General features: G+C 37.3%; 2 long non-coding RNA genes across 4 annotated transcripts; both read left to right on the top strand.

Annotated features, from left to right (window-relative positions):
- Nucleotides 1-4,502: 4,502 nt before the first annotated feature.
- Nucleotides 4,503-20,148, top strand: LOC128853051 (uncharacterized). Of its 3 annotated transcripts, none has more exons than XR_008451274.1 (4): nucleotides 4,503-4,603; nucleotides 17,571-17,682; nucleotides 18,071-18,151; nucleotides 19,753-20,148. It is a non-coding gene; the product is annotated as an uncharacterized LOC128853051 (long non-coding RNA). The 3 variants fall into 3 exon arrangements; XR_008451273.1 differs by lacking the exon at nucleotides 4,503-4,603 and adding an exon at nucleotides 14,973-15,143; XR_008451275.1 differs by lacking the exon at nucleotides 4,503-4,603 and adding an exon at nucleotides 14,973-15,143 and having other exon boundaries at nucleotides 19,758-20,148.
- Nucleotides 20,149-22,185: 2,037 nt separating this feature from the next.
- Nucleotides 22,186-24,318, top strand: LOC128853052 (uncharacterized). The gene is made up of 3 exons (XR_008451276.1): nucleotides 22,186-22,282; nucleotides 23,636-23,888; nucleotides 23,988-24,318. It is a non-coding gene; the product is annotated as an uncharacterized LOC128853052 (long non-coding RNA).
- The last annotated feature ends 860 nt before the right edge of the window (nucleotides 24,319-25,178 follow it).

Consider the following 25,178-nt stretch of genomic DNA (forward strand, 5'->3'; position numbering starts at 1 on the left):
TGGACCTGGTTCTGATCTCAAGTATAGTGATGTTACTCCTAAGTACGTGTGAAAAGTCAAAACTTAAATATCTATAAAGACAAGAGAGGCCATCAGATAGGGGAAAACTTCATGCAATTAATCAAAGCATGAGCAGTTTCTTTGGAAAGGAACAGTGCTCAACACAGCATGGGAAAGAACAGAGCTTTCTAAGCTCTTCACATTGCTTTTGGGATAAAAAAAATCTAAGCCCAAATTTAAGAAAGCACCTAAGTTACAATTAAGTTCATGCTTGTTGAACACTGTCTATGATAAATTTTCCACATTAAGTGCTTCCTGAGCCTGAGAGCACTGCTATTCCAATGGCTCATTCAGAGCAACCTGTGTATTGGGGTGTATGTATTGACTTTAATGGATAGAGATAATACCAATTTATCAGCAGTCGTTATGATGCAGCAGGCTGTGAATACGGTCTATGAAGTACTACCAATGCCTCACAATCTGTCCTTCATTGATTGATTGAAAAACCTTGCCACAAAAAAATACCAAAATAAATTCATACAGCTAATTGAAAAAAAACCTGGTTTTTTTCATAGTTATCTTGGTAAAATTCATTTAACTTTGCTGCCTGTTGTGTAACCGGTACTTTACGTAATTTACATTTATGGTATGCAGATAGTTTATGACTAGTGTCCTTTAAAATATTTTTTGTTTATCTTTGGTCCTGGTTCTGTTTCTCCTGAACATTTATCATTGTTTTCTCCTTCCTAGAAAATGTTATCATTCTCCATCACTGTGTTATTCCACAGAATACTCCCAGGTATTTGAAAGTCAATTTTAATTTTTTAATGAAAATGAATGTGAACAGTGGTAGGCTTTTATTCTTACTTCTGGCATAGAGCAAAATAGTTTTTGATCATTCATTACATGGAAAATATCCTGTTGTACACCATAAAATGTAATTTCACCCACATGAGTGAACACTGATGAGGTGCTTTTGAAGAAGTGTTGGGTGAAATTACCAGTCATATTCAACTTCACTGTAAAGGTGAAAAGAATAATGTCATAATGAAAGATAAAGATGTGGGAGAATATTTATAAAGCCAATTTATAAAACAATTTACAAAGAGCAGTGCCTTTTTGTGCAACGCTATGCTGCCTTAGAAAAATCTGTAACTTGAATATATCTTGCAGTATGCCAAAATGTAGGCCAATTACGCATAGTCTAGATTAGTTTTCTGACCTCAAAATGTTAATATGCCAAACTATAATAATCTGGGGTTCACAGAAAGTGCTGGTAGTGTCAAATCTCACCCTTACTTTTGTACTGGAGGTGAGCAAAGAACTGTTGATGGCAGACGAAAGACTCCAGTGGACTTCGTATCGTTCTTCACTCTGCTTCATCACTTTGCCTAAGTGCCACTTTACATTTTGTCCGTGTACTTATTCATGGTAGAAGTTTCATTTCAAACCAGGAAGTGTATTTGAAAGGATGTGAGCTGTCACCAGGCTGATCGGCTGGGTAATTGATTTACCCAGACAGTCTTACTTTTGGCTCAGTAATTAAGTGAGAAGCAATAACTCAGGGGTTCCATCTGCCAGTAAGTGGAGCTCTTTGCCAACCTAGGGAGGTGTCTCCTTACCAGGAATCTTTCTTTTTTTCCCCAAACTCAAACTACTAGAGAGTTGGTATTCGGTTTTTCTTTGGCTATTTTACAACTGCCACATTATGTTCCAGTTGTATTGGTTTATAAAACGAGAGGATGATGGCTAAAATCAAGCAAACTATAAATTATTGTATTTCCATTGAGATTTTATTGCTTTTCTGTTTGACAGCCTTCTGTGGTATTCATTCTTTTTGCCCCTTAGAAGAAAGAAGAGATTTTAATGTTTTATTTTTATTTTATGTTTTTGTAAGAAATATATCCTAATATTTTTAGTCAAATGGTGCAATTTGCCTTACCAGAGATATTGAAGGTGGAGAGAACAGGTTTGCTATACTTTTCATGCTATGGGCTCATTGCCTACTGAGGAACATTTGTAGTAATGATGCCATAGAGGAGAATATCAATTCAGCTGTGCCGTGATATATTTTGTGGTTTTGTAAATGGTTTAAAGTGCAGGACAGTGAAGAATCTGCTTTCATGAGAACTGGTTTTCCAAGAATTCACTTTATTTTAAATTCTCCTCTTTTTTCTACTCTAAGCTGTCTCGGTTAGGAAGGATTTTTAATGAAAACCTATAACTTTCCAGTCACATAAAGAGAAGCATGGAGAAAACTGCATTGAATCAAGATGAGATGTCAGGATTAGTTTTCTAAGTTAAATTCTCGAATCCTCGATGAAATCCAGATTGAACATAGTATTTGCTTGTTAGTGCTGGAGGTATGCTTCTTTATGTACTTTATTGATGTTGGAGTCTCATTTATTCACCCTGCTATGTGGTTTACTTGGCACGTTACTCCATGTAGGCTGACTATGTTTTCTTCTAATTATGGTATATATACATTGGCTAATGCTAAGTCAGCTAACTCTCTGAAGGTAGCTCATTTTGTGCATAATGTGCACTCTGTAATGCTTGTGTTTGTTTCCTCAGAGCTTGCCAGTGTTCTTACTCCCCCCTGGACAAAACAGGTATTGCTATCCTATTCCCAAAAGAGCAGCAAGACTATTTTGGCAGGAAAAATATGTTATCTTATGTGCACCTGGCAGGAAACCTGCTCTTTCCTCCAATTGTGTTGAGGACGAGTTAAGCAGGGAGAATTTACCATGCCTTGGAGATGATTTCTTCTAACTACATGGCTTCAAACTGAACCTGGAGGGGAAGGAAAATTGGATTTCTGAAAAGGTTTCAAACACTTACCCCTTTCTCTCAGTGCTTCTGAGGAATATCAATCAGTAGATTAACATCATTCATGTCAGCAACAAAAAATTCCAAGGGAGTAGAGCATAAATCCCTGGTGTATAGATGGAGCCATAGACAGGGAGATAGATCAAGTGAATTGCCCCACGGTGAAGCTGGAAATTATATCCAACTCTTTTGTGCCCAAATCCTACTCCATGATGCCTCTAACTTTTGCTGCTTTTGAAATTATTGATATTATGTTCTATCCTCAGCTTTCTTCTTCTTCCATTGCCAGGATCGTGTTCCTTGGAAATGTTTTAAAACCTTGCATGTTTGGCCAGCTCTTTATAGACATGAGAGATAGGTTCAAGCAGAGCTTTGAAGGACATCTGCTTAGACTAAAATTTCAAACTCCTTAAGTAAGGGAAATTTCAAAACAAGTTAGAGGAAATGGTAATAGAACAGGCTTGTAAACTAATGGCATATGGCTATTACAATCTTTACAAGCTGACTGTTGCTTCTAGGATTAGTTTTTGACTCTCCACAACTTTGAGCTGCAATAAAGAGTGCAGATTCAAGCTTCCATCTTTGCCTCCCCTGTCCCTGTAGTCTCTTGAAGCTTCTTACTCTGAGTTTGCTCAGCAGCTTTTGAGATGTTGCCTCCTCTCTTCCTCCCCAAACCACTGATTGCTGAAAGGAATAAATCATGTAACGAGCAAAGCCAAAATAAAATAGCCACAATCCAGCACTTGTAGAGGACGTTTCTTAAGTGAGAAGGTAGAGAGGATCACCACTTCTAAAGAAAAAATTTTCCCTAAACAAATTATTAGAGCTCTCTATAGCTACAGGGAAAGTATGAAATGACAGGTAAACAGTCTTCACAAGACAAGAGTGTGGCTCATGCCAGCTTCCCGCAGTACTTTCACTACATCCAACCTGTTGTTTTTCCCACCTGCTACAAAAACCAAAGCTTATCTGTGCTTTTCCTGAGGTCTTCAAGGGACCGATTGTTTTTCAAAGCACAAAGATCTACTTCATTTAGCTTCTAGGAGTTTTCAGTGGTGCTATGAAGTCACTCATATATTCAGAAAAACACATCTATATATCTCTGCAGGATCACATTGCTTTATTACTTCTACAGCACAGTGAGATTGCATTTCAGATCACTTTCAGGCAAATCTGGCTTTTGTTCCACATAAAAGTAGACCTCCCATAATCCATAGCTCAGTTTAGAAACATTCTCAGGGACTGTTACCTCTTCTAAGCAAGGAAGGCGGTGAATAGTTTCACACAACCAAGACAAAAACAAGCAAACAAACAGCTCTCCCCTGAAAGCTCTCTGCATCAGTGCAATAAGCCTCGAGGCCTCAGTAACTTAGACTGCTCTCAATTCTTTGTGACTTTGTTAGAGGATTCATTAGTTAACACTAATGATTGCTCGCCTACACACTCTCATCTTCATAGCTAACACACCAACACTTCAGTGACATCACATCAGTCTTCATAGCTAACAGTGATTTATTAGACTGCAAAACAAAATCAATGTAAAAATTAATTAGAATGGATACTGAGAGGAGAAAAAATGTCAGACTCTCATCTCGTATTTCCTGAAGAACAGATGCAGCCATTCTGTCCAAATCAAGACCCTTGTATGTTCTTTGCTTTATCTTTGTTTCCAGAAATACCATCCAGTGCAGGATGGATTTTGTGACTGTATGTTAAAATTCTCTGACAACTTACGTGAACATTGCCGGGAGTGTCAAAACTCTTCAAACTCAAGGTAAGGACAAACTGCATACCTGTAAGTACAAATATGGAGAAGAGTGACATTAACTCCAGTGGAACAGTGCAGGGACTGCAAACTGAAGAAATGCTTAAATGTTCTGATGGATCATTGCCTCCTTCTGCCCTGTTTTACATCAGGCTGGTACTGTTGAATTGAACAGGAAAGACAGAGTAGTGTAACCACAGTTCATAAGCAGCCAGTACACATGGAACTTTCTAAGACAATCTCCCCTTTGACTTGAGCCAGTGTTGGCAGCTTAAATTAAGTGGAGGGATTATTTTGTAGCTTTCTGTCCCTGTGCTGCAATCAGGCCTGGAGAGAGACTCTCAAAAGAAATCTCTGAATCACTGGAGCCTTTTTGAGTCTCTGTCACTGCAGGAGAGACAGTAAGTGCTGCAGTACAGAAAGCTGTTTGCTGGGTAATCAGTACTGAAAAGAGACTCACACTGAAAGCTCTGATTGGTATTAACATTCATCATCAAAATGCCTGCTCATAACTAGTCTCCAAATTTAAGAGCTTATGTGAACTACACACCTTACAATACCCATTCCACTGGGCAAAGGTATACCTGAACAAGAGTTTAAAGAAACAGAGATAAGACAGCAGTGAATTATTTTATCACTTCTCTCATGTTGTTCTGCAGACAATGGACAAGTTGCTTAAATAAGTTGTTTTGGTAAGTATTTTGTTATTTAATCATTATTTTTGCAGGTTAGGCTATCAGATAGGTGTAATCTCTGGATATGCTGCAATTGCTATCAAACAGAAAAAAAATCATTCCCAAGTATGTCATCTTTGTACGATAAAAACCACAAAAGTAAATGTAATTGGGGTCAACTTTGGTTGCCTTTTCAATAATTTTCATGTAGACACTTTGGGCAAGGGTTTATTTACAAATCCTTTGTGAAAATAAAAAAGCAAACCCAAGAAAATAACAGGTTATAGACAGATCACAAGGGAAAATGTAAAAGAATTAAAGAATTCCTATAAGCTTTCCAAGAATATAGTGGAGTTATAAAGAGGAGGACTGGACTGACCTCAAATACGGTCAGAAGAAACTATTCATGATGAGATGCGTTATTTTCAACTTCAAAAACCTGAGCATGCACATCTGGAGAGTTCTGCTTTTTCTTTAAACAGTGGTAATGAAAAAAAAAACACATTCATAAATAGATAGCATGAGATCTGCTGATAGATACCAAATTGCTTTTGTTGCATTTATTGCAGAGATAGAACTAAGCCTGGTATTTCAATGAATGCCCATAGCATTAGATTGAAGAGAGTAGGTTGCCAGCTGTCTTCCTTCTGACTTGTCTTTTGAAGCAATCAAAGTTGGAGAAAAGGAGGAGAGATTTTCTTGTTTTGGAAGAGAGAGGACTAACAAATGAGCTCTTTTGTATTTTATATTGCCTTGTTATTTATATTGCCTTGTTAAAATTAGGGATGCCAGATCTTTGTTTATATTATCACCCTCCATTTTTATTCCCAATGCTTTGTGAACAATTGAAATAAGCAGTGTGAACCTTCAAGCAAAAGAGGCAGAAGAGCTAAACATCCATTAGTCCCCTAGTAAATATTTTTTGAAGATAGTAGGGACTAATCTGATCTGTTGAGCTTGGAACAATATTCACCAAGGCAGACTAGATTTATGGTGCCTCCAAGTGGAGTGCAGACCACCACTGCTGCCTCAAGGGCTTCACCTGGGCTGAGCTCTGGTCACTCAGTTTGCAGAGTGGTGCAACATTTGAATTCTTGGTTTCAATTACAGCCAGAAGTCTTTCATTTGGGTTATACCTATTTTCTTCTCTAGACCATAGTATTATTGAAATTTAAGGGTTAATCACCCAAGTCAATTTTCTGCTCTCTTTGTTTTTATTCAAGAATGACTAAAGGATTTTGATGCTGTAATCTAAACAGACCCCAATTTTAAGCAGCAGAATAAATATCTCTGTCCATCTGAGCTTACCCCACAGTCTTTCCCCTCCTGAAACTCCAGTGTCAAATTCATCATCTCTCTCATATTGACCAGAAAGTTGTTGGAGTGTGTATCGCAAAGCACACCAGCACTGTACAGGTGTGTGAAACAAGTTGAAGACTGTAAGGACTTAGCAAGTGATCTACTCACTTTCAAAAATTGAGAATAACTCTGCTGATGGCAGATGTACTGTGCTGAACACAACTTGGGCCCTGGGCCTAGTAGAGCAAGGCAATATTTTGGCCATTGCCACCAACAGGGCCAGGGAACAGTGATGGCTCTGGGAACCTCCCTGCTCATCCAGCGGTAGAGCTCCCTAGGCACAGGCTCAGCCTGTGTCTGCTGCCTTAGTGGATATCCCTGTGGCGCATGCATATCATATTTTGATCTCAGTCTCTGAATACACAAGCTTCTATTTTGTCCCTTCCAAAAGGGTGCAGTTGGCCAATGGAAGAAGTTTTGCCCTGGAGCTGCTGTTGCTGCCAGTTTCTCATGTAGTAAAAGTATATGATTCCAGTGGTACTGTAAACTTCATCATTTCTGAAAGTATTTCTGCACATGGTGGACTGTAAAGTGACACTTCCCAGGTGTTTTCTGAGCCTAAGCACATCTACTCTGCCAGTCATTGTAACATTTTCTAATTGTAAATGCTGTTGGCCTTGGGCCCGAGTTCCCCTCTTATTTTTCACCATTGACATCTTGTAGTATCTCCTTACAAGTAAAATTAATTATACCCCATCAGTGTCATGGAAGTACTAACACAGAAGTACTCTCTGCATAATTAAGGCAGCTGTGGTGGCAGCCCAGAAGCATGAAGATTCTGTATCCTACTCCGAAATTACACCCAGTCACAGTGCTCCCAGTGAGGTATTTCTCACAGTTTTTATACTACCTCTGATTTCAGGTAAGAAAATCTCACACTGTCAGATACATTCAGTCTTATTTATTGGATTATTTGCTTCGGTTTATGTAAGCAAACTATTTTACTGCATAAAAATTGCTTGAAAAATATTAAATGGAAGTTAATTCATTTGCAGGCATATTTGGGCTCTCAAAAAATTCAATATAAGTTTATTTAAAATGCCAAAATGTTTTCAATGTGCTGTTTTATAAGTACCACAGGTCTCTGGAAATATCCATCTACGGAATGTAGCCTTCTACGTGTTTAATTTAAGAGCTGTTAATAGGATACGGGTCTTCAGGTTGAGAGCTTCCAGAAGTTTATTCAGCTTGTTTATCTAGATAGAGCAGGGACACAGTATGTAATTGAATAAACAATGGTTTAATTAATTTTTTAATCTTGTAGTAGAGTTGATTTGAACATGTGAATGATAACCTCTTTGGCAGATGCTGGTTTCAGATCATAAAGCAGGGGACTACAGGGACAGAAAATGGCTTTTCAGTTCTCATCCCTGTTTTACTTCTGAAGAAAGTACTGTAACTCTTGCATCTTTTTAATAGATAATACAGAAATATTATGATGCTTCTTTGAAAGTTGATATTTTATGGCTTCTGTTTAATAGTAGTTTGTCTTTCACTTCAGCATGAACTAGAACCTTTCCTAGGGAAAGTCAGTCATGGTATCCAGACCCTGTTTGCACACCACTTTTATTGGCAGACTCGCTGTAGAGGCTGGTGAATGATTGCTTGGGTCTATGTGTAATCACTAACAGGCGTTGGTTGGGTTGGTAGGGTCAGATGAAACACCATAGAAACACGGCCAGCTTTGTTTGCTTTCTTCCTTCTGAACATGTAGTTGGGAATAAAAGAGATGTCTAGGCATGCAGAATGTGGTCATTCCTACTTCTAATATGTAGTTTCAAGCTTTGGGATTGTACTTTTGGCTTGGTGTTTTTCTTGTTTGTTTGGATTCTTTCTATTGAAGCAAACAGAGTATTTGTAAAGTGCAGATACATTTTGAAAAACCACAATAAAATGAAAGAAAATCATGATAATTACAAAGGCTGAGTAAAGGTCAAAGATAGAGTTGGTCAAAGTCATCACCCAGACTAGCTCTGTAGTTTTCCTGTGGTGCGTCACAACTCCTCAGTGCTGGGCACTGCCAGTTCTGTTTGCTTGATTGTCTTTGTCCATGCCTTAGTCGTTTTTTTAGAAGTTGCAAACCCACAGCTGCATGAAAAAATAATATACAAACAAACTTTAAGACTTCATATTAAACACGAGGTTGGGTTTGATGCTCAGTTAGGCTGAAGTAATCAGAATGAAAGCTTAAAACCTTGAGTTTTTCTCAGATCTATCTTACAGTGCCATATTTAGGATCCTGATATTTTTACTATTTTTAACTTGTTCTGTGGCAATGATTCCAGGATAAAAGGCAAGCATTAAATTTTTGAGAAACTGCAGTTCCTGTACTGCTGACACAGGTGATGTGTCTGTAGGATCATAGAAGTAATTTAGTAGGTAGTACAAAAAGATCTAGTTAGGAACGTTCGGTTATGACTGGGGTAGGGTTGCACAGTAACCTCTGGCCAAGCTAACATTACATTTATGTAATTTATTTACATTGCCCTTTAAGTTTTCCAACTCCATTGATAAGGAAATATAGTGAAGATCCAACTGCAAGAAGAATTTGGATGAGTGTTTATTGAAATAAGAAAAGCATCAGCAAAGACTTTAATCATTCTGATCAGACCAAGCATGTGTCAGAAAGTCATTGGTTATAAAAATTACCTCATCTAGTAGCATCTGAAGGTTGTGTGGATCGAAAACAAGCAATTTGGGGTCTTTTGTGAGGAATTGGAATGAGAAAAAGTATAGAAATTCCTAAGCAAGTTTAAATCTCCAAGTAAAGCTGTTTTCTGGGCTGCACCTTTCCAAATAATAATCCAGTAATAGAGCAACTAATCATTCCTTTAGTAAAAACTGCACAAGAGAAAAGTAATGGAGAAGACATCTCACCTTCCTCCAGAGCCAGAGATCTGCGGAAACAGTGAGCATAAGATGTGCAACAGCAGTCAGAAGCTGAGGCACAAATGTTGTGCACAGAACATAAAAGTCAACCTGAAAGCTCAGCAATCAAGAGGTTGAGAAGTGAAAAACAGACTCCTCACCTACCACATGGCTGATATGGAACTGGGAGGAGTAGGTAATTGAAGTGTTGACTGGCTTGCTGCTAGAGAAGCTATTTCCTCCCCATCCAATATTCAGTGGAAAAGCCTCTGGTGTTTACTGGGCTGTACTCATTTCTGGGATGTCCTTTATGCTAATGGAGTTGTGTCTAGCCTGATGCAATAAAAAGCTGCTTCTTAAGCACAAACAAACAAAAAAGACAAAGCCAAGAAACTACAAAACCAATGACTAAACCCCACAATAATAGGATTTAGAAACAAAACCAAAGAGTTTTATAGCAGCAGACTGGCTGTTAACCTTTCCTGTACACAGATAGTTCTGATTTATTTTTGGAATGTGGCACTAAGCTCTAGATTTGTTCATGAATGATCTGAGAAATTTGCTTTCCCTTTATTACAGGACACAAGATCCCACAACTCTGTGATCTTCTTTCCTTTCACTTTCTACCTTAGTTTGAAAGACCTTTTTTTCTTCCTAGCTCCTCTGTATTATATTCCTTGGCTTCATACAGAAGTACAACTTGTGTGTGCCAAACTCTTTTCACATAATTTAACTAAACCCATATGTCCAATTCGTACAATTGAACACAAATCTCTGGCAGATGCTCTCTCAAAATCTGGCTATCACTTCATCATTTCTCATCCCATGCAGTTTTAGTAGAGATTTTTGCACATCAAGCTTTAACTTTTGGCAGTTGGAAATATAAGCAGCTTCTTTCCTGCTATAGGTTTCAAACAGTGTCTTAGTGACTTCGTTCCTAGTTTTTGCAGTCAAAGTACAGGGACCCGGAAATTAGCTGTTCTGTTTTCCTAGTCCTCCCTATTTCCCAGAGAAAAGCTAAAGACATATCTTTGAATAGTATGGGAACTCCAGCATTTTGCCTACTGCTCTCTGTCATAATCCAATTTCTTTGACAGCAGCTTGTACTGGGCTGCAGAAGTTGTTCTCTTTCTTACTTGCTAAACTACATGAAAGTGCTGAAGAAGTGGAAGCAGTGGATTGCGTGATGTGTTTGTCCATGACATTTCAAAGCAGCTCATCTTCTGGACAAAATTAGCTCTGCTGGTTTTCTGCTTTTGGTTTAGACAGAGAAAAGCACAACAATATTCCAGCTGTAGCCACAGTCAGTCTATTCACTTTCCTTATCTGAAGACTACCATTTTGGTTTACATGCCTCTGAAATGAAGCTATATTTTCAGGCATCCTCATTCTGTGACCAAACTCTGTAAATGAAAAAGATCAAACACTTAGAGACGTGCACACAATGTACTTCGAGTGTACTGAGCCTGGAAAAAAAAAAAAAAAAGGCTGTAAAAGCTGTCTGTGGAACCAAAAGGAGTTGTGAGGACGTATGAATGCTTCCAAAGATATTTAGAGAGAATATGTGTTTATACAGTAAATTAAATTCAAACAGAAGCAATTTATCTTGTCTGGAGATTCACATGGTATGTAATGCAATTAAATTAGATAAACAAGAACAGAATGCTTGAAAATTCTTACCTATTTAAAAGCTGCAGTAGGCACTTTCTATTTTGGGACAGGATTTAATTGCCTTCTGTAAAATGCAGTGGCAGGACAGTCATTTTCTCACCAGCAGGTAACAGCAGTTCCAAAAAATATGCTTTGTCCAATGTAGCTGCAGGAACTGTTGCTACTTAGGGACTAACATAGTCATTAATCAAAACAAAAAGAACAAACTGTTATATAAAGCAATAATTTTGCCAGACAAGTACTTTGAGTCTGCCTAAAATAGATGATCAGGACTTACTACCCAGTTCTTGTCTCCATAAAAACTTGGAAGGATACGTGTCTGGTCTAGGAAATTTTTGGGGTTTTTAAGGTACAAAATAATGATCTTGTTCATGTGATTTTATTTTTTAAAAAAAGTCTTTCTAATTCTTGCAACATTTTTCCCTCATCCTTGCCTGGCTTATTACTGCGATAGTTCAAACACGTATGTTGTCTGCTGTGATGGCACTGAAGATGCTGAAAAGGAGCAAATACCAGGGGGAAACTTCTCTGGAGGTGTTATCAGTAGATATGTTGCTGGTAGTAAACTATGGAAGTTTTTAGGATTATCTGAAGTAGTTTAAGTAATAGGATGAAAGCAAGCAGAGGGAAATTTATGCTGATTCTTAGGGGGAAATAAACTCTTTGTATTATATCCTGTTAAATTACATAAAAGATCACTACAGAACAGGTAGATACCCAAAGTCATTTTAAACTGTATGAAGAAAATCAGGATTCTCTTGCAACAATATGTTTTGAGAGGAGGAGGGACTCTTCTGATCCTAGATTAATCTCAACTTTAATTGTCACAATTCCATAGGCTTTCTTTGCAGAGTACTAGCAACGTTCTCAGTTTCATGAGCTAAGTGCCTGACACAGACCTGTTCAAATCAACAGTGGAAATCCCTGTTCACAGGTGATAATACTGTTCTTCTGGAAAATAGTAATTGAACCAGGAGACATTTCAGAGACTAAGCCACTATTTTGTTGTTTTAGCAAGTATAGAAATTAAATCTTTCTTAAACGGAGACCTGTAAGTGGAGGACAAGCAGCCAATTTTCACCTAATTTACAGGAAAAGAGGGAGAGGAAATAATTTAGTTAGAAGCCTCGGTTTGAATTAGAAGTTGTTTGGTTAGAAATAATTCAATAGTCATTCAGTTTATTTTGGGTTTGTATTCCATTTCTGGAAGCTATACAAAGAAGAGTATACAAGAAATGGGTGAATGGAAAAATAAAGTGAGATTTAGATTTGGTGTTGTGACTGTGAGTAAATATGAATACATTGAGAGCTGGCAAAATGAGAGGAAACAAAATGATACACTACATTTATCCCGCATGGGCTACTTACTGGTTCCAGTAAGCTGCTTCTTCCATCCCTGTTATGATATATTTCCCCTTTTTCTGGGGATACATTTTTAAGCAATACACAGATTTTCTTGTGACTCCTGCTCTCCTAAATAGATGAGGATTTGCAAAACCGTGTCTTACTTTTCTATTCCTTCATGTTGTTACAGAGACTGAAGAAGCATTTTCTAATTTCAGTTATTTTTAGGCTAAAGCAGTGACTGAACAAAGATTACCTCCTCCTGATCCTCCCACAGGCAAAAAGAGAATATTCTAAATTCCTTTATTGTGCAGTGATTTTGGTATCTGTTATAACAAAGGCATTATAATACGTTTTTAAATATTAAAGAATGTAAGCTTTCCATTGTATTGAATCTGCACAAATACAGCACTATAAAAAGGGGGATTTATAAGGCTTTTTCCTCATTTGTTTGATAAAACCACCAAAACCACAAAAAGACCCCAAGGAGTAAAGATCTTGCTTGATTCAGTATGCATACCAGGAGGCTTTGTAAGCTGCTGAAGTGACAGGGACTGATCAACAGACCTAAAACAAAATAGTTTGGACTAGTGGTTTGTACTCTGTGGTAAAACAGCTGGCCATATTCTAAAAAACAGAGGTCCTTTCTGTGGCATTCTCATGACCAATATATTGCATTATACCCTGGCTAGAGAAAAAGGGTATTTTTATATTGTTTTGAAAATGTGAGGTGGCAGTGAAAGAAAGAATCTCTTTGAAGAGCCAGTAGACCTTATTGACATTACCTCACTCTTATTATTGTAGATTTTTCTTCTGATGAACCCAAGCAAGTCACTTACACAGAAGTTTCCTTCACTGGCTCTTTAAGGTTGGTTTCTTTACTTTAATGTTAATGAAGAGCAGCAGAGAGAAATAATAAATGTGTTGCTGTCCAATTCATACTTGCCAAATAATACTAAATGAAGTTGTTACTTAAAACAAGTACATTTTTATATAATAAGATTAAACTTCATTGAAATTGATAGGTAGAAAAACTGCCTTCTATCTCTCCCTCTTTTCTGTTGTCTTTGCTCAAATTTTGGCAGGCAGTGACCTATAAGAGTATCTTTGAAATCCCAACATGATGTGTAGGAAGGCAAGTGTCACTACCAGCGTTTGGCTTGTATAGCTTCTTAAATCCCATAGATGTGTTTTAGGCAGCCATGAGCTGCTTTTAGACAACACTTCTTGTAAGGAAGCCAAATTGCCCTTTTCTAAGGCCTTGAATTCATAAAAGACACAATTGGTATAAAGCCATCTAGAGTCTTCTTAATACCTATTCAACCTTAGGCTGAATACATCTCACCAAGGCTGAGCTCTCTGACTGTATCTAAATATGCTGCAATGAATAATTTGAAGTCTTTTCTGAATACCTGTCGATATTGCTTTCTGGGATACCGAGAAACAAGTTTTTATTTACTATGATCAGTGTAATCCAGACATGACTGTTCTTCTTTATATTTCCACTTCCATGCTTTTATCTTCAAATTTGCTCCAAAATAACGTACTATAGGATAATGTGGTCAATAAAAATCACTCTGCCTTTGACTTGTACTTGACCTGTCAAAACTGAGTGAAAAATCACTACTAGCCTGAGCTCACAAAGATAATAGACTGAGGTTTTCAGTCAACTTGTGCTCAGCAAGCTCTATAGTTTCCTCTGAGCTGTGACATTGACTTAGAATACACTATGACCATTTATTCATTACTAAGAAATCCGAATAGTTTGTTATTCAAATAAACAACTCTAACAATACACTGTCAATTCAGCAGCTTCCCAGCCCATTTTTAAATTAACTGGTTTAAAAAAACTTATTTTCTTCCTGAAGAGAACAGCCAGGAAAACAAACAAAGAAATGAATAAACAAATAAAAACCACAAAAATCCCTCAGTGCTATTTAGAGTTATGAGGCTGGCTTACAAAAGCATTGCATGCATTTACACACTGAAAGAGAAGAAAAAAGCGCATACTGTAAGGCCATAACTTCTTGACTCAAGTCAGAATTCTGAGAATAATTCAAAATGAGTAGTTAGGTGTTTGAAAGATGTAAACTGGTGTGTAATTACCTGCACCAAACAAGACAATTTGGCATAAACTCTTTGAAGAGCTTTCCTTATTTTTTTGAATATAATCTGAAAGGATTCCAGCTCTTGTCATCATGTTTGTGCAGACAGGAGATCTGTGGAGTAGTATTTAGTTCTGATTTTAGCAGAGTTCTCGTGCATTGATTTGCAGCGTTGGTGTTGTCTATCCATCTCCTTCTGGACCTGATCAAATTATTTTCATAGGCATCAGGAGGTTCTTGTCGTGAAAATAATATAATATTTAATTAAATGGCATTTGAAGTATAATTTTTCTCTTGCTGTGTTCCTACTCCTTTCTTCAGTCACCTTCTTGCTCCTTAATTACATAGATATTTCAGTGTAGGAAGCACTGTATGAGGCTCCAGAGGCAGCAGTTGGAAGGGATATGCAGAGGAGGATTGAGAGAACGTTCCATCAGCAATTATGGAGATCCTACCTAGATAACCTGTAGCCTGCCAGCTTGTCTGCCTGTTGCTGACACTCGCATAGCTCACGTATCTCCAGTCAGAGTAAGTTGGTTTGTGGGGTTTTTTGCCTCAGAAGAACCTTCTGAAGAAAAATATTTTATCTTCTTTTGATTGTTTCTTACAAACAACCTGTTAGCTGAGATGGGGCAGAAGGAAGGGGTGGAAGTAAAGTTATACAATTGCCATTTCCATTCTCCTGTGGGCTTAGGGTCAGTATTGGGTGGGCTTAGTGGCTCTGCTCAGCCTTCATGTTACCTTGGTGGAGAAGCCAGTAGGAGCTGTGCAAACTCAGAGTTTGGAGGTGTTTAAAAAAATTTAGATACCCCCATGCATCACTAAATATTGATTGTGGAGTTCCCCTTTCTTCCCGTTGTAAGAATTTCTGCAAGTGAGGGAAATAAATTGTTCTTCTTTGCAGTTTATATGTGGGATTTTTTTTCATCCTAAAAATTAGGAGATTAGCATTTCTGCCATAAAATTTATCTTTATATACTTTCTGTTGCATGTGCTATTTTTTCTTATCAGAGGAATTAACCTCTAGTACCAAAAATATCATAAACTGTAAAAATTAAAGAGGGTCCTAAAACCATAGTAATAAAAAGGACATAAATCAGTTTAAAAATAACTATAGGTTTTCTAGTTGAGCTGTTTATTGCCATTCATATTAAAATTTTATAGGAGAATAAAATGACAGTTATTTCTGTGCTTCTGACCATCAATTTGCAAACTTGCCTGTTAGTTAGAATAACGAAGTTCACAGCATACACTCATGTCTGAATGACCAAACCATCTAAAATTTCAAACTACTTGAAATTAATGAAATAGAAAACAGCATTTTTCAAACAAGTCTATACAAAGTTAATATATATCCACATAAGTAGTTTAAGAATGATCAACTCTTATATTACAAATTATTATATTAAATAAGAAATCTCCATTGGCATCATTTATAACAGTTCTTCCACAGAAATATGCTTGATTCAGAGTAATTCAACCTCTTGAATAACAAGTATAACAAGTGCCTGAAAACAGAAAACTGTTGCAGTTTTAGCTGTCCTGAGTTTTTATTTGAGTCTGAGAATTTAAAAGCCTCAAAAAATTTGAAATACTTAAAGCTGGTTTTCACATCAACATACAGAAGAGGGAGTTTCACGTGGTTTTAACATGAACCCATAAATTGGAACTGTTTTTCCTAAGCCTAATACAAAGGCAGCAGTAAGAATCCAAAACTTGTGATGTGATTCATACTGTATCCACCTCTTTTTGAAACTAGATACATTTTCAATAATCTTCCATTTATAGTATGCTTTCTGTAACACTAATATTTATCTTCCACCCTTGCTCTTGCTAAAATATCCTGTTATTGCAGAAGTCCACTTAGTGATGACTCACCTCCTGAAGATGTCTTTCCATTGAATGATGATAGTGTTGCTATTTTATTCTTTGCTTCATGACGTAAATAATGATAACTAGTTGCTACCTGGTATGCAGATTCTTTTATGGGGCTACAGTAAGTGTTCACCAGCTCAGGCTAAGTAATTCTTCTGTGACCCTAGACAAGATGCTTCAATCCTTTTAGCGAACATCCTTATCTGTACAATGTGAGTGGCATCACTTCATTTATTGCCTAAAAAAAAAGAACGATAAAGCTTTTTGCTTCTAGCATTATGATAGTGCACATCTGGAAGGTGTTACTGTTCATGAGGAAAGAAATAAATGCATACCTTGTAGGACCAAGAAATTACTCTGTACAAGTCCAAGACTTTGAATGTTTTATACCTAGACACAAGTATTTCAACCTTTTATTGTATTTATGTAGAGATTTGGGAGTCTGCTGGTTATTACTTTAAGAAAATCACACAAAACTGTTGTTTGTTCGTTAGTGAATCCACCATGTAAAAGTTCAAGTTTTGAGTGCATTGCATCCAGTTTGCTTGGTGGAGGGAGTAAAGATGTGAGTCCCTAAATTCTGGGGAGAGCTATCTGTCAATATGTCCTTTAATATGTCTTTAGGAAAACTGCAAAATCCACAAGCTGTCCCTTTCCACCACACTGAGAAATTCCACTCCAATAGCACCATGAAGGGGCTATAGCCATCTATAGGGATTGCTTGTTTCCTGAGGTTTGAGCCTGATGAATATACTTTGCTTAACAGTGCTGTTATGATTTAATAGCAGCATTTTGGTTGTCAATATTTATATCCTTCAGAAAATTGAGTGTTGATAAACAGACAGCAGGCACAAATACCTTCCATGACTAAGCAGGTAGAACAATAAAGGCCATAGTGTCTAATTTGTTAGTAATTTTTACTGTCATTGCCAGTCTTGAGTATTAAAACTATTAACCATTTCTACTGCCTCACTTTAAAGCGCTGGATTCATTTTTCTTTCCCTTCTAAACTGCTCAGAAATGCAATTCAATCTTTTTTTTCATGGTTTGTCACTTAAACTTTTCTTTTTTTTTTAATAGCATCTCTTACGGTGGTATTAGACTTCCTCTAATCCTCGGCTCATCTCCATCTTATCTTGGAAACTCACAGGAAAGTTTCTCCTCTCCCAGACACACTTCATCCCACATACAGGTAACGACTTCCTGCCAAGTCATTAAAAAACAGTGTGTTATTGTGTTTCTACATTTCTGCATTATTGCAAATCACAAAACACCAAATACACATAGAATATGCCAACTATTTTAACATACTATTTCTTCTGTAAAGGTTTGTAATTGTTTAGGATGGAACACGTATCTACACAGCACCCCTGAACGTCACTATACTTTCACATTGTGTTTGCGATGTAGTATAGAGACATTTAAGGCTTTTGCCATGTATTTATAAGATAAACATGGCTTGTTCCTTAAATTTTTCTTTAAAATAAAATGTACAGAGTATAATTATAGATAATATTTTTATAATTTTTTATTCTGATTAGTTGCCAGACCTAAACATGGCTTCAAATTATGCTTTACAGCAAAGTTCTTGCACTATATTGGCTGGTAGAATATAAATTTCCCCATCAGAAGTACTGATTCACCAAGCCTCATCTATACAGGTAAGACCCTGGTGGGAATTATGAATATCGTTCTTTCTGCTTCTTGCACTTTGGTTTCTAGGGGTAATAAAGCCAGGCCCACATGGGCTCCAACATTGTCTCTCTGGTCCAGTTTCTGATCTGGAAAATTAAGAACCTGAGGTTCACCAAAGCATACAGATCACCCTGAGAATCTGGGTTTTGAACTTGCATGTGCTTTCAGATAAAAGGAACTCCTTCAGAGGATTTAATTAACTGACACACTGATATCATAGAAGCATATAGGTTCAACTTTCTTTGTTTTTCTTTATAAATTGGGCTTCATTTGGGGGATTCAGTTCAAGTGAAACCTCGAAAAAAAGACAAGGTTGTCATTGTATTGCTCTGTTATTGCCATATAATGCCATCCATCATAGACAAAAAAGATGATGGTATGAGATTTCTCTGTTTGGGTGCAATGATATTCAATATGCTTTTTGGAGAACTGTGTGGTCAAAGTCAGAGAAACCAGAGCTTTTCTTCTGACCTTTCTCATGTCCTTTGTAAAATTGTGAAGGAGTGGGAAAATGACTTCTAGGTCTGTAAGCTTTTCTTAAGACAGATAAAGGGATGTGGAATTTCTGGTATCAGGTTGCCAGTATCTTGAAAAACAAGAAATCATTTAAAAGTTGACGCAGCTTGAGTCTTTTATTTAAATTCAGATATGCTGTAAGTAAATTTTGACTGCCCTGAAATCAGTGAAGTGGAACACTTTCATGAAAAGTTTCAGTGGTTGCAGTACTGTTATCTAAAGAGATGACTTTATTTCAACTATTTTCTCACCCCATCATGAATGGCAGAGGCGCTGCTGCCCAAAAAAAACAGGGAGCACCTGGGACAGGGCTGGCAGCTACAGCAGCTTTTGCATCCTGCTCTGGGCTGCTTTTTTTTTTCCTGGGTACTTTACAAATTCAACACAGCTTGCAGGCAGAAAATGGCCTGCAGTTTACAAGATGGCACAGTCATTATATTTAGCCTGCTTTGTATAGAAAAAAGCATAACACAGGATTGCTTTAGAAGTTCCATTATGTGTTAGTTTGGGGTAAGCTAAAAGGCTAGAAAAGAATCTGAAACTGTGTTTTTTAATTTTTTCAACTCTTAATATTTATTAAAGGAAATTCAGTACCGAACTGGAATACGAAATACAATTAACAATGCAATACTCTGGCTTTATATCCTTTTCTCTGGACTAAGCCAAGGCTTCCTACCAAGTGATGCAGGGACTAATTTTCATATCAAACACTGGAGCAGAGATGAGTGATATTTAAGTTATGTTTCCTAAGATTATTTTAAAGATTATTGTTAAAATATATCATCTTCATGCTGCTGAATGACATTAGGCATGTCTCTGCCTTTGGAGTAGACACAGGTGATTAAAATCTGTCTTCTGCTTCTCTCTCCTCCCTTTCTCTCATAGTGCACCCGTATTATTGTATATATTTACTAGTGTTTGTATTTTGCTGTTTTTAATGGTTAACCATGTTGGCATCTGTTAGAAGATTCTGCAACAGCAGAATATGAAAGAGAGGAACTGCACAAACCCTCACATGGCTCTTTGTTTTTGATGTTTCCCATAACTTCAGAGTAGTGTTGACCTCCAGTCTGTTCATTACGACGAAAATACGATGACTTTTTAAAGCATAGACACCGATTTCCCTGCTTCTGAAGTTCACTAATGCTCAGACGATGGGAATTCATTTCTGTGCAAGCCCAATAATATTAGCCTGTTTGCGGTCCAAGTAAGTACAAAATGTCATTAAACCATTTATACTGATTTACTGGTTGGATAGTACATGCAAAATCACTATTGAGCGGATGGAGTCTTGGCTGTGTAATAAGAAGGCAGGCTATTTTTCCAACCCTGTTTAAATTTAGTTGAGGCCTAATACCTGAAGCGATTCACATCGTCTTCTGAGCAATGTCTCCGTTATATTATGATCAAGCCATTTATATGTTTTGTGGGTTTTAGTGATACTCTACTAGTTTTTTTCAGTAAACATTTTTGTTTGCTGTGGATGCTGAGGATACAGTTGAATGTACTTTTCACCTGTCCGCTGCTGTATATACTGCTTCTCCCAGAGAATTTCCTCACAATGTCCTAAATGCACTGCTCCCTTTTTCTTAGCAGGGTATACAGGGAGAAAGCCCATTGTGAATAAAATTTAATAACTATTAATGTGCTACTGAGTAAAAATTAATTCAGTATCTATAAAGCACCAGTCTTGTAATCATAGGCAGACATAAAGAAGTAGTAAAAATTTAATTAAACCTGTTGTATTATTGTTATCTTTCAAACTCAAATGGAGCAGGGAAAGAGTAATATTAAAACTGTTAAATCACATACTAGGAGAATTATGGACATCTATAATTTAATGCAATAATAAAGACTAGTTTTATGTTGAACTAAGTCAGTGGTTATAACATGAAGTTGCCCAAATCAGATTCTTTCCAAATGAAGGTGTGTCTTACCAGAGAAGAGACATGAAAAAGAAATGACTTTGCACTGTTGATAAGCTCAGCTTAGGAATGCTCTGACTGGAAATACAGGAGTGTGGATGATGATTCCACTAGGGTTTTTCTTCCTCAGTCTGTTCCTATGCTGGACATAGTTTGAGCACAGTAGAGATGTAAGCCCAGAGCATATCAGAGAGTGCTGTTTCTGATCACTCAGAACACTGAGTCTATAAAACAGTCATTAAACCTCTGCAGTTTGAATTGGCCTTTCAAGTAAGGAAAAGAATACATCAAAGTAGTTCAATAAATGAGAGGTCTCTACTACGTATAATATATATTATAGTGATTTCTTATAAATACTTGATTATTTAAAAGTAGATGAGGCTTTTTCTGATGTGACAATTATGAAATTTCATACAGTATGAAACAGGAACAAGAAAGATACTGTGTTATTGTTAATGGCTCTATTTCTTACCATCCAAACTAATGAGCATCTTTGATCTTCTCTGATTTCTTCATGCTTCATTGTTTCCATCATTGTCAAAAGCCCACTTCTTCACTTGTCTTGTGAAATAATCTACATAATGAAAAGTGAGTGTTTATAGAGCACAGTGAGTATTCCACCAGCAAGGAAGAAAGGGCATCATTTGATAAAAGCAGACGTATTGTTGAGACAGCTACAAAATTAGACAGTTTTAGCAGAGAGCAGATTTTTTTTTTCTGCCAGTTGGGATTTAAACAAAGAAATCATCCCACATTTGTCAGATAATTATGTTTCTCCAAGGGAAAACATAACACTGATTGAAAAGAGTTAAGGTTTCCTTTTTCTCAGATAATTTTGTTCTTTGAACATTTTCAACTGCCTGTTATATGGAAAAGCTAAAAAATCTGAACATTGTGAGTTCATTTTTTATTCAGTTTTCAGACTCCTGCATCACTAATTTTTGCTTTTGGTTCGCAGACAGTAGATACCAGTGCAGGAGGCCACCTGCCAGCTTCCATATTGCTGGTGTACAAATTTGAATAGATTTCTTTGAGGCTAGTTGGATACTAAAACATAAGGCTCCAATCCTATAGTGTCCTCTAAATGTGAAAGTATTTCTTAATTTTAATAGAGTTGAGTGTCTACTTTAAGTCCACCTACGTGGAATTTTTACAGGATTTATTAGCCATATTTCCATGAAAAATAAGAGAGAATTATTTTAAAGAGCTTTTATTACAAATGTCTGTGTATTTAGCATGGCATGGCTATACATAATTGATTCTGTTACAGATCAAAACTAATTTTTAAAAACCGAATCCTTAGTCACAAATAGGTATCATTGGTAAGGCAGATTCTGGAAAAGAGAATATTCTGCACGTAAATATACCGGACGTGATTCTTACTGCATTTGGGCCCAGCACAATTTCCATTGACCTCAGAGGTTTCATATTGGTGAGAATTACATGAGAACCAAAAACAAAAAAAAAAAGGGTTGGGTATAGCCTGCATAAAAACACTGTCCTGAAGGATATAGCATACAAGAATGTAATTCAAAGCCTTTTCTGTTTCTAAACAGACTGAATTTTCAAACTGGAAGCAAAGTTAAAGCGCAGCTGCCTTCTGCGACACATTGACCCTCCAATTCAAGGTGACCAGGCGTTCCTTACCTGAAGGTGGTACGTGCACTCTGTCTGATTTGCAGCACATCAAAGCACCCTCCTCTTGCCAAGGACAGCTTTCAAGCTGAAAGCCCAGGCACTGTCTCTGCCTTTTTCAGCAAGACAGTATTGGCTCCCTGCGACCTTTGTTTCCCTGGAAGTGGGAAAATAAAGGAAAGTTGTCTCAGGAAACTATATACCAGAGAAAGAGTGTTTGGTTTCCAGTGGGATCAGAAAATGGGCTGAGCTTAAGAGGCCGTGGTTTGCTCACCCGTTGTTCTGCAAAATGACCAAAGAGAAGCTGACTAAAGTCTGATATTCCTTTTTAAAAGTAACTTTCCTTAAACGACAAATAGAAGAATACAAACCAAACAAGAACCAGTTTTATTCAAAGAAGGAGAATGAGAAATCAGCAAGAAGCTGAATGACCTGTAGAGGAAGGGGAACATACTCATTTTCTCATCTCATCATACACTCCTGGGAGTGTCTTGATCAATATCAGAGCTGTATGCAATATGTGAAAACGATTACATTTCATAAGATATATTTTAAATTATGCATTTCCACATATTGTATTAATATGAAATGCAGTTTTATCTGATTTTAATACTTTAATGTTAGTTTCCATTATTTGCACAGTAAGAAAACGAAGAGATGCACATGAAATCTGGATTTAATTAGATCGGACGTGTTATCGCTTGCTGACTGACATAAGTAGAATACATTAAATACAAGCTTTGTATAAGACTTTTTCTGTCCTGAAATGATGCACAGCAGTGCAACAAAGTTATATTTAATAGTGACTGCCAAAATGCAGCCATCTGAGTTTCTTTGGAAATATAAAATTGGAGGTTAGTAGATGATATGCTATTGGCAACATTTTCTCCTTTTTTTTTTTTTATTCTGTCCGAGAATATTCACCAAATTAATACAGCTTTCAAAAACATTTGTTATTTCTTGCAACACTATCCTTTTGGGCTTTCTTTAATCCTAGTTGTGACAACCAAAAGAAAATCCTTCACAATCCTTCACTGAGGCCTGGTGCTGTTACTATCAGTGGAAACTTTCTTTATTCCATATGTGTTGTTATTATGCCACATATAAGAGTACCAGACGTAAGAACCAAAAACAGAAGGAGTTTGCAGAAGGAAAGTTAGCGAGACTGGGCCTTGGCCCTTGGAAATCTCTGTCTCCAGGTGTTTTGACACCCTGCTATGGAATGAAATTGGTTTTTTCTCTTGTTTTTAGCTTCCATGGAGCATGATCTAAATGCCTGTGTCATTCATCAGTGTCCCTGATAATTCTCTGAGACATCTAGTCATAGCCTTGTTAATGCCATTTTTTATTTCTTGACACTTTCTGGGTTTGCAGGAGCAGCTCTTTTCCAGAGGCATAACAGGAGGGCGCAAGCCAGGATTGCCCAGGCTGAGCGGATAGTCACTCTTGTTCCTCCATGCAAAGCTGCAGCAGCAGGATGACTTTTCAGGACAGCTTTTCACTCCATGCAGTAGCACTGGTTTCAAAACCCGTTCATTATGAACAAATAACAGATGCTGCATAAGCCTTACTCTTTGCTGCTGTGCTATAGCTTCTGGTGGCCAAGAAAAGCAAGGACAGTAATCAGGTATGATTTTTCTTTTGTTCTTGGGCTGCTTGAGATACTTCTCTAGCCCTTTCATTACAGTGGCATCTGAATACCTCTTTGCCTTTAATCTCTCTGCAGCTTCAAAGCGATCTCCAGAGCCACAGATGCCTCAGGCCACTTCAAGCACCACCACGGCACCGAGATCTTCAAGGCAGGTTATTGCATATACTGACAGCCCAGAGGTCGGCATGAGTTCATCTTCTTGGGTAAACTTGTACCCTATTTTGTGTCCGCAGTGCTGTGCTCGGACTGTGGCAGGTACCCAGTACTATTCTGGTACACGTGGCGCTCAGCTCACTGTAACCACTTTTCTGATGAGTTTGGGCAGGTGGGCATCCTTGTGGTAACCAGAAGTCCTGCATCCACACGGTATTAGCTGTGGCAGTGCTCCTGGACGTCTGGAAGAGAAGTGTCCTAAGGCTTGACATTTCTCCAGGACAAGAAAGAGGATGGTAAGCGGTGCTATGGTAGTTCATCATTACTCCCCTCCATGTTTGCTTTTTTATTTTCGGTTGCTAATTGCCATTACACAAAAAGCTTTCTATACCACAGCTTGTTATACACAATTCACATAGAAAATTGTTGATCAATATTAAAACCAGTCAAAATAAAGCCAGATCTATTAAATTCTTCTCCATCTCAAGACATCTAATTTCCAGTAGCTCCTTCACGTGGCTTTTTTATCTCCCCTGATGGCAGACTCTTTCTGATGTTCAGGAAATCTTTATATTTTTATTCCAAGCTGCCTACATCCATTCTTGGTTTGTTATTTATGCTACCTACAATAATGTCCCTTTCATCTTAAAATACCACGCTCAATTTGTCTTGATTTTATGTTAAAGGTTACACTGACAAAGGCTGATAAAACACATGGAATATTATTTGTATTTACTTATAAAGCAGCAGTATCCAGCACAGCATCATCACTTCTATAAAGTATTATCCCATAAAGATCCTTTTGAAAGTGAATGTCATAGCTCATTTTACTTTGACACATAAATACATTCCAGCCCATCTATCTAAGCCTTTCCAGCACATCCATCACTACAAAAGTGTGCTGGTGCCAGTGAATCAAAAGCTAGAGCAGCAGTTAACAAGCGGTGTGCTAATTAATGGCTCAAGCAGAAAGCTGTAAGAGTGATTTTTCCAGACAGTTCACTCAAAAGGGATTGAGAAGGAAATGCCTTTTTAAAATTTTTATATAATGTCACACTAAATGACCCATAAAGAAACAATACAGAAAATACGTAGCTTGGAATTTATGAGAAC

The sequence above is a fragment of the Cuculus canorus genome, chromosome 9 (genome assembly GCF_017976375.1).
Source record: "Cuculus canorus isolate bCucCan1 chromosome 9, bCucCan1.pri, whole genome shotgun sequence".
Lineage (NCBI taxonomy): Eukaryota > Metazoa > Chordata > Aves > Cuculiformes > Cuculidae > Cuculus > Cuculus canorus.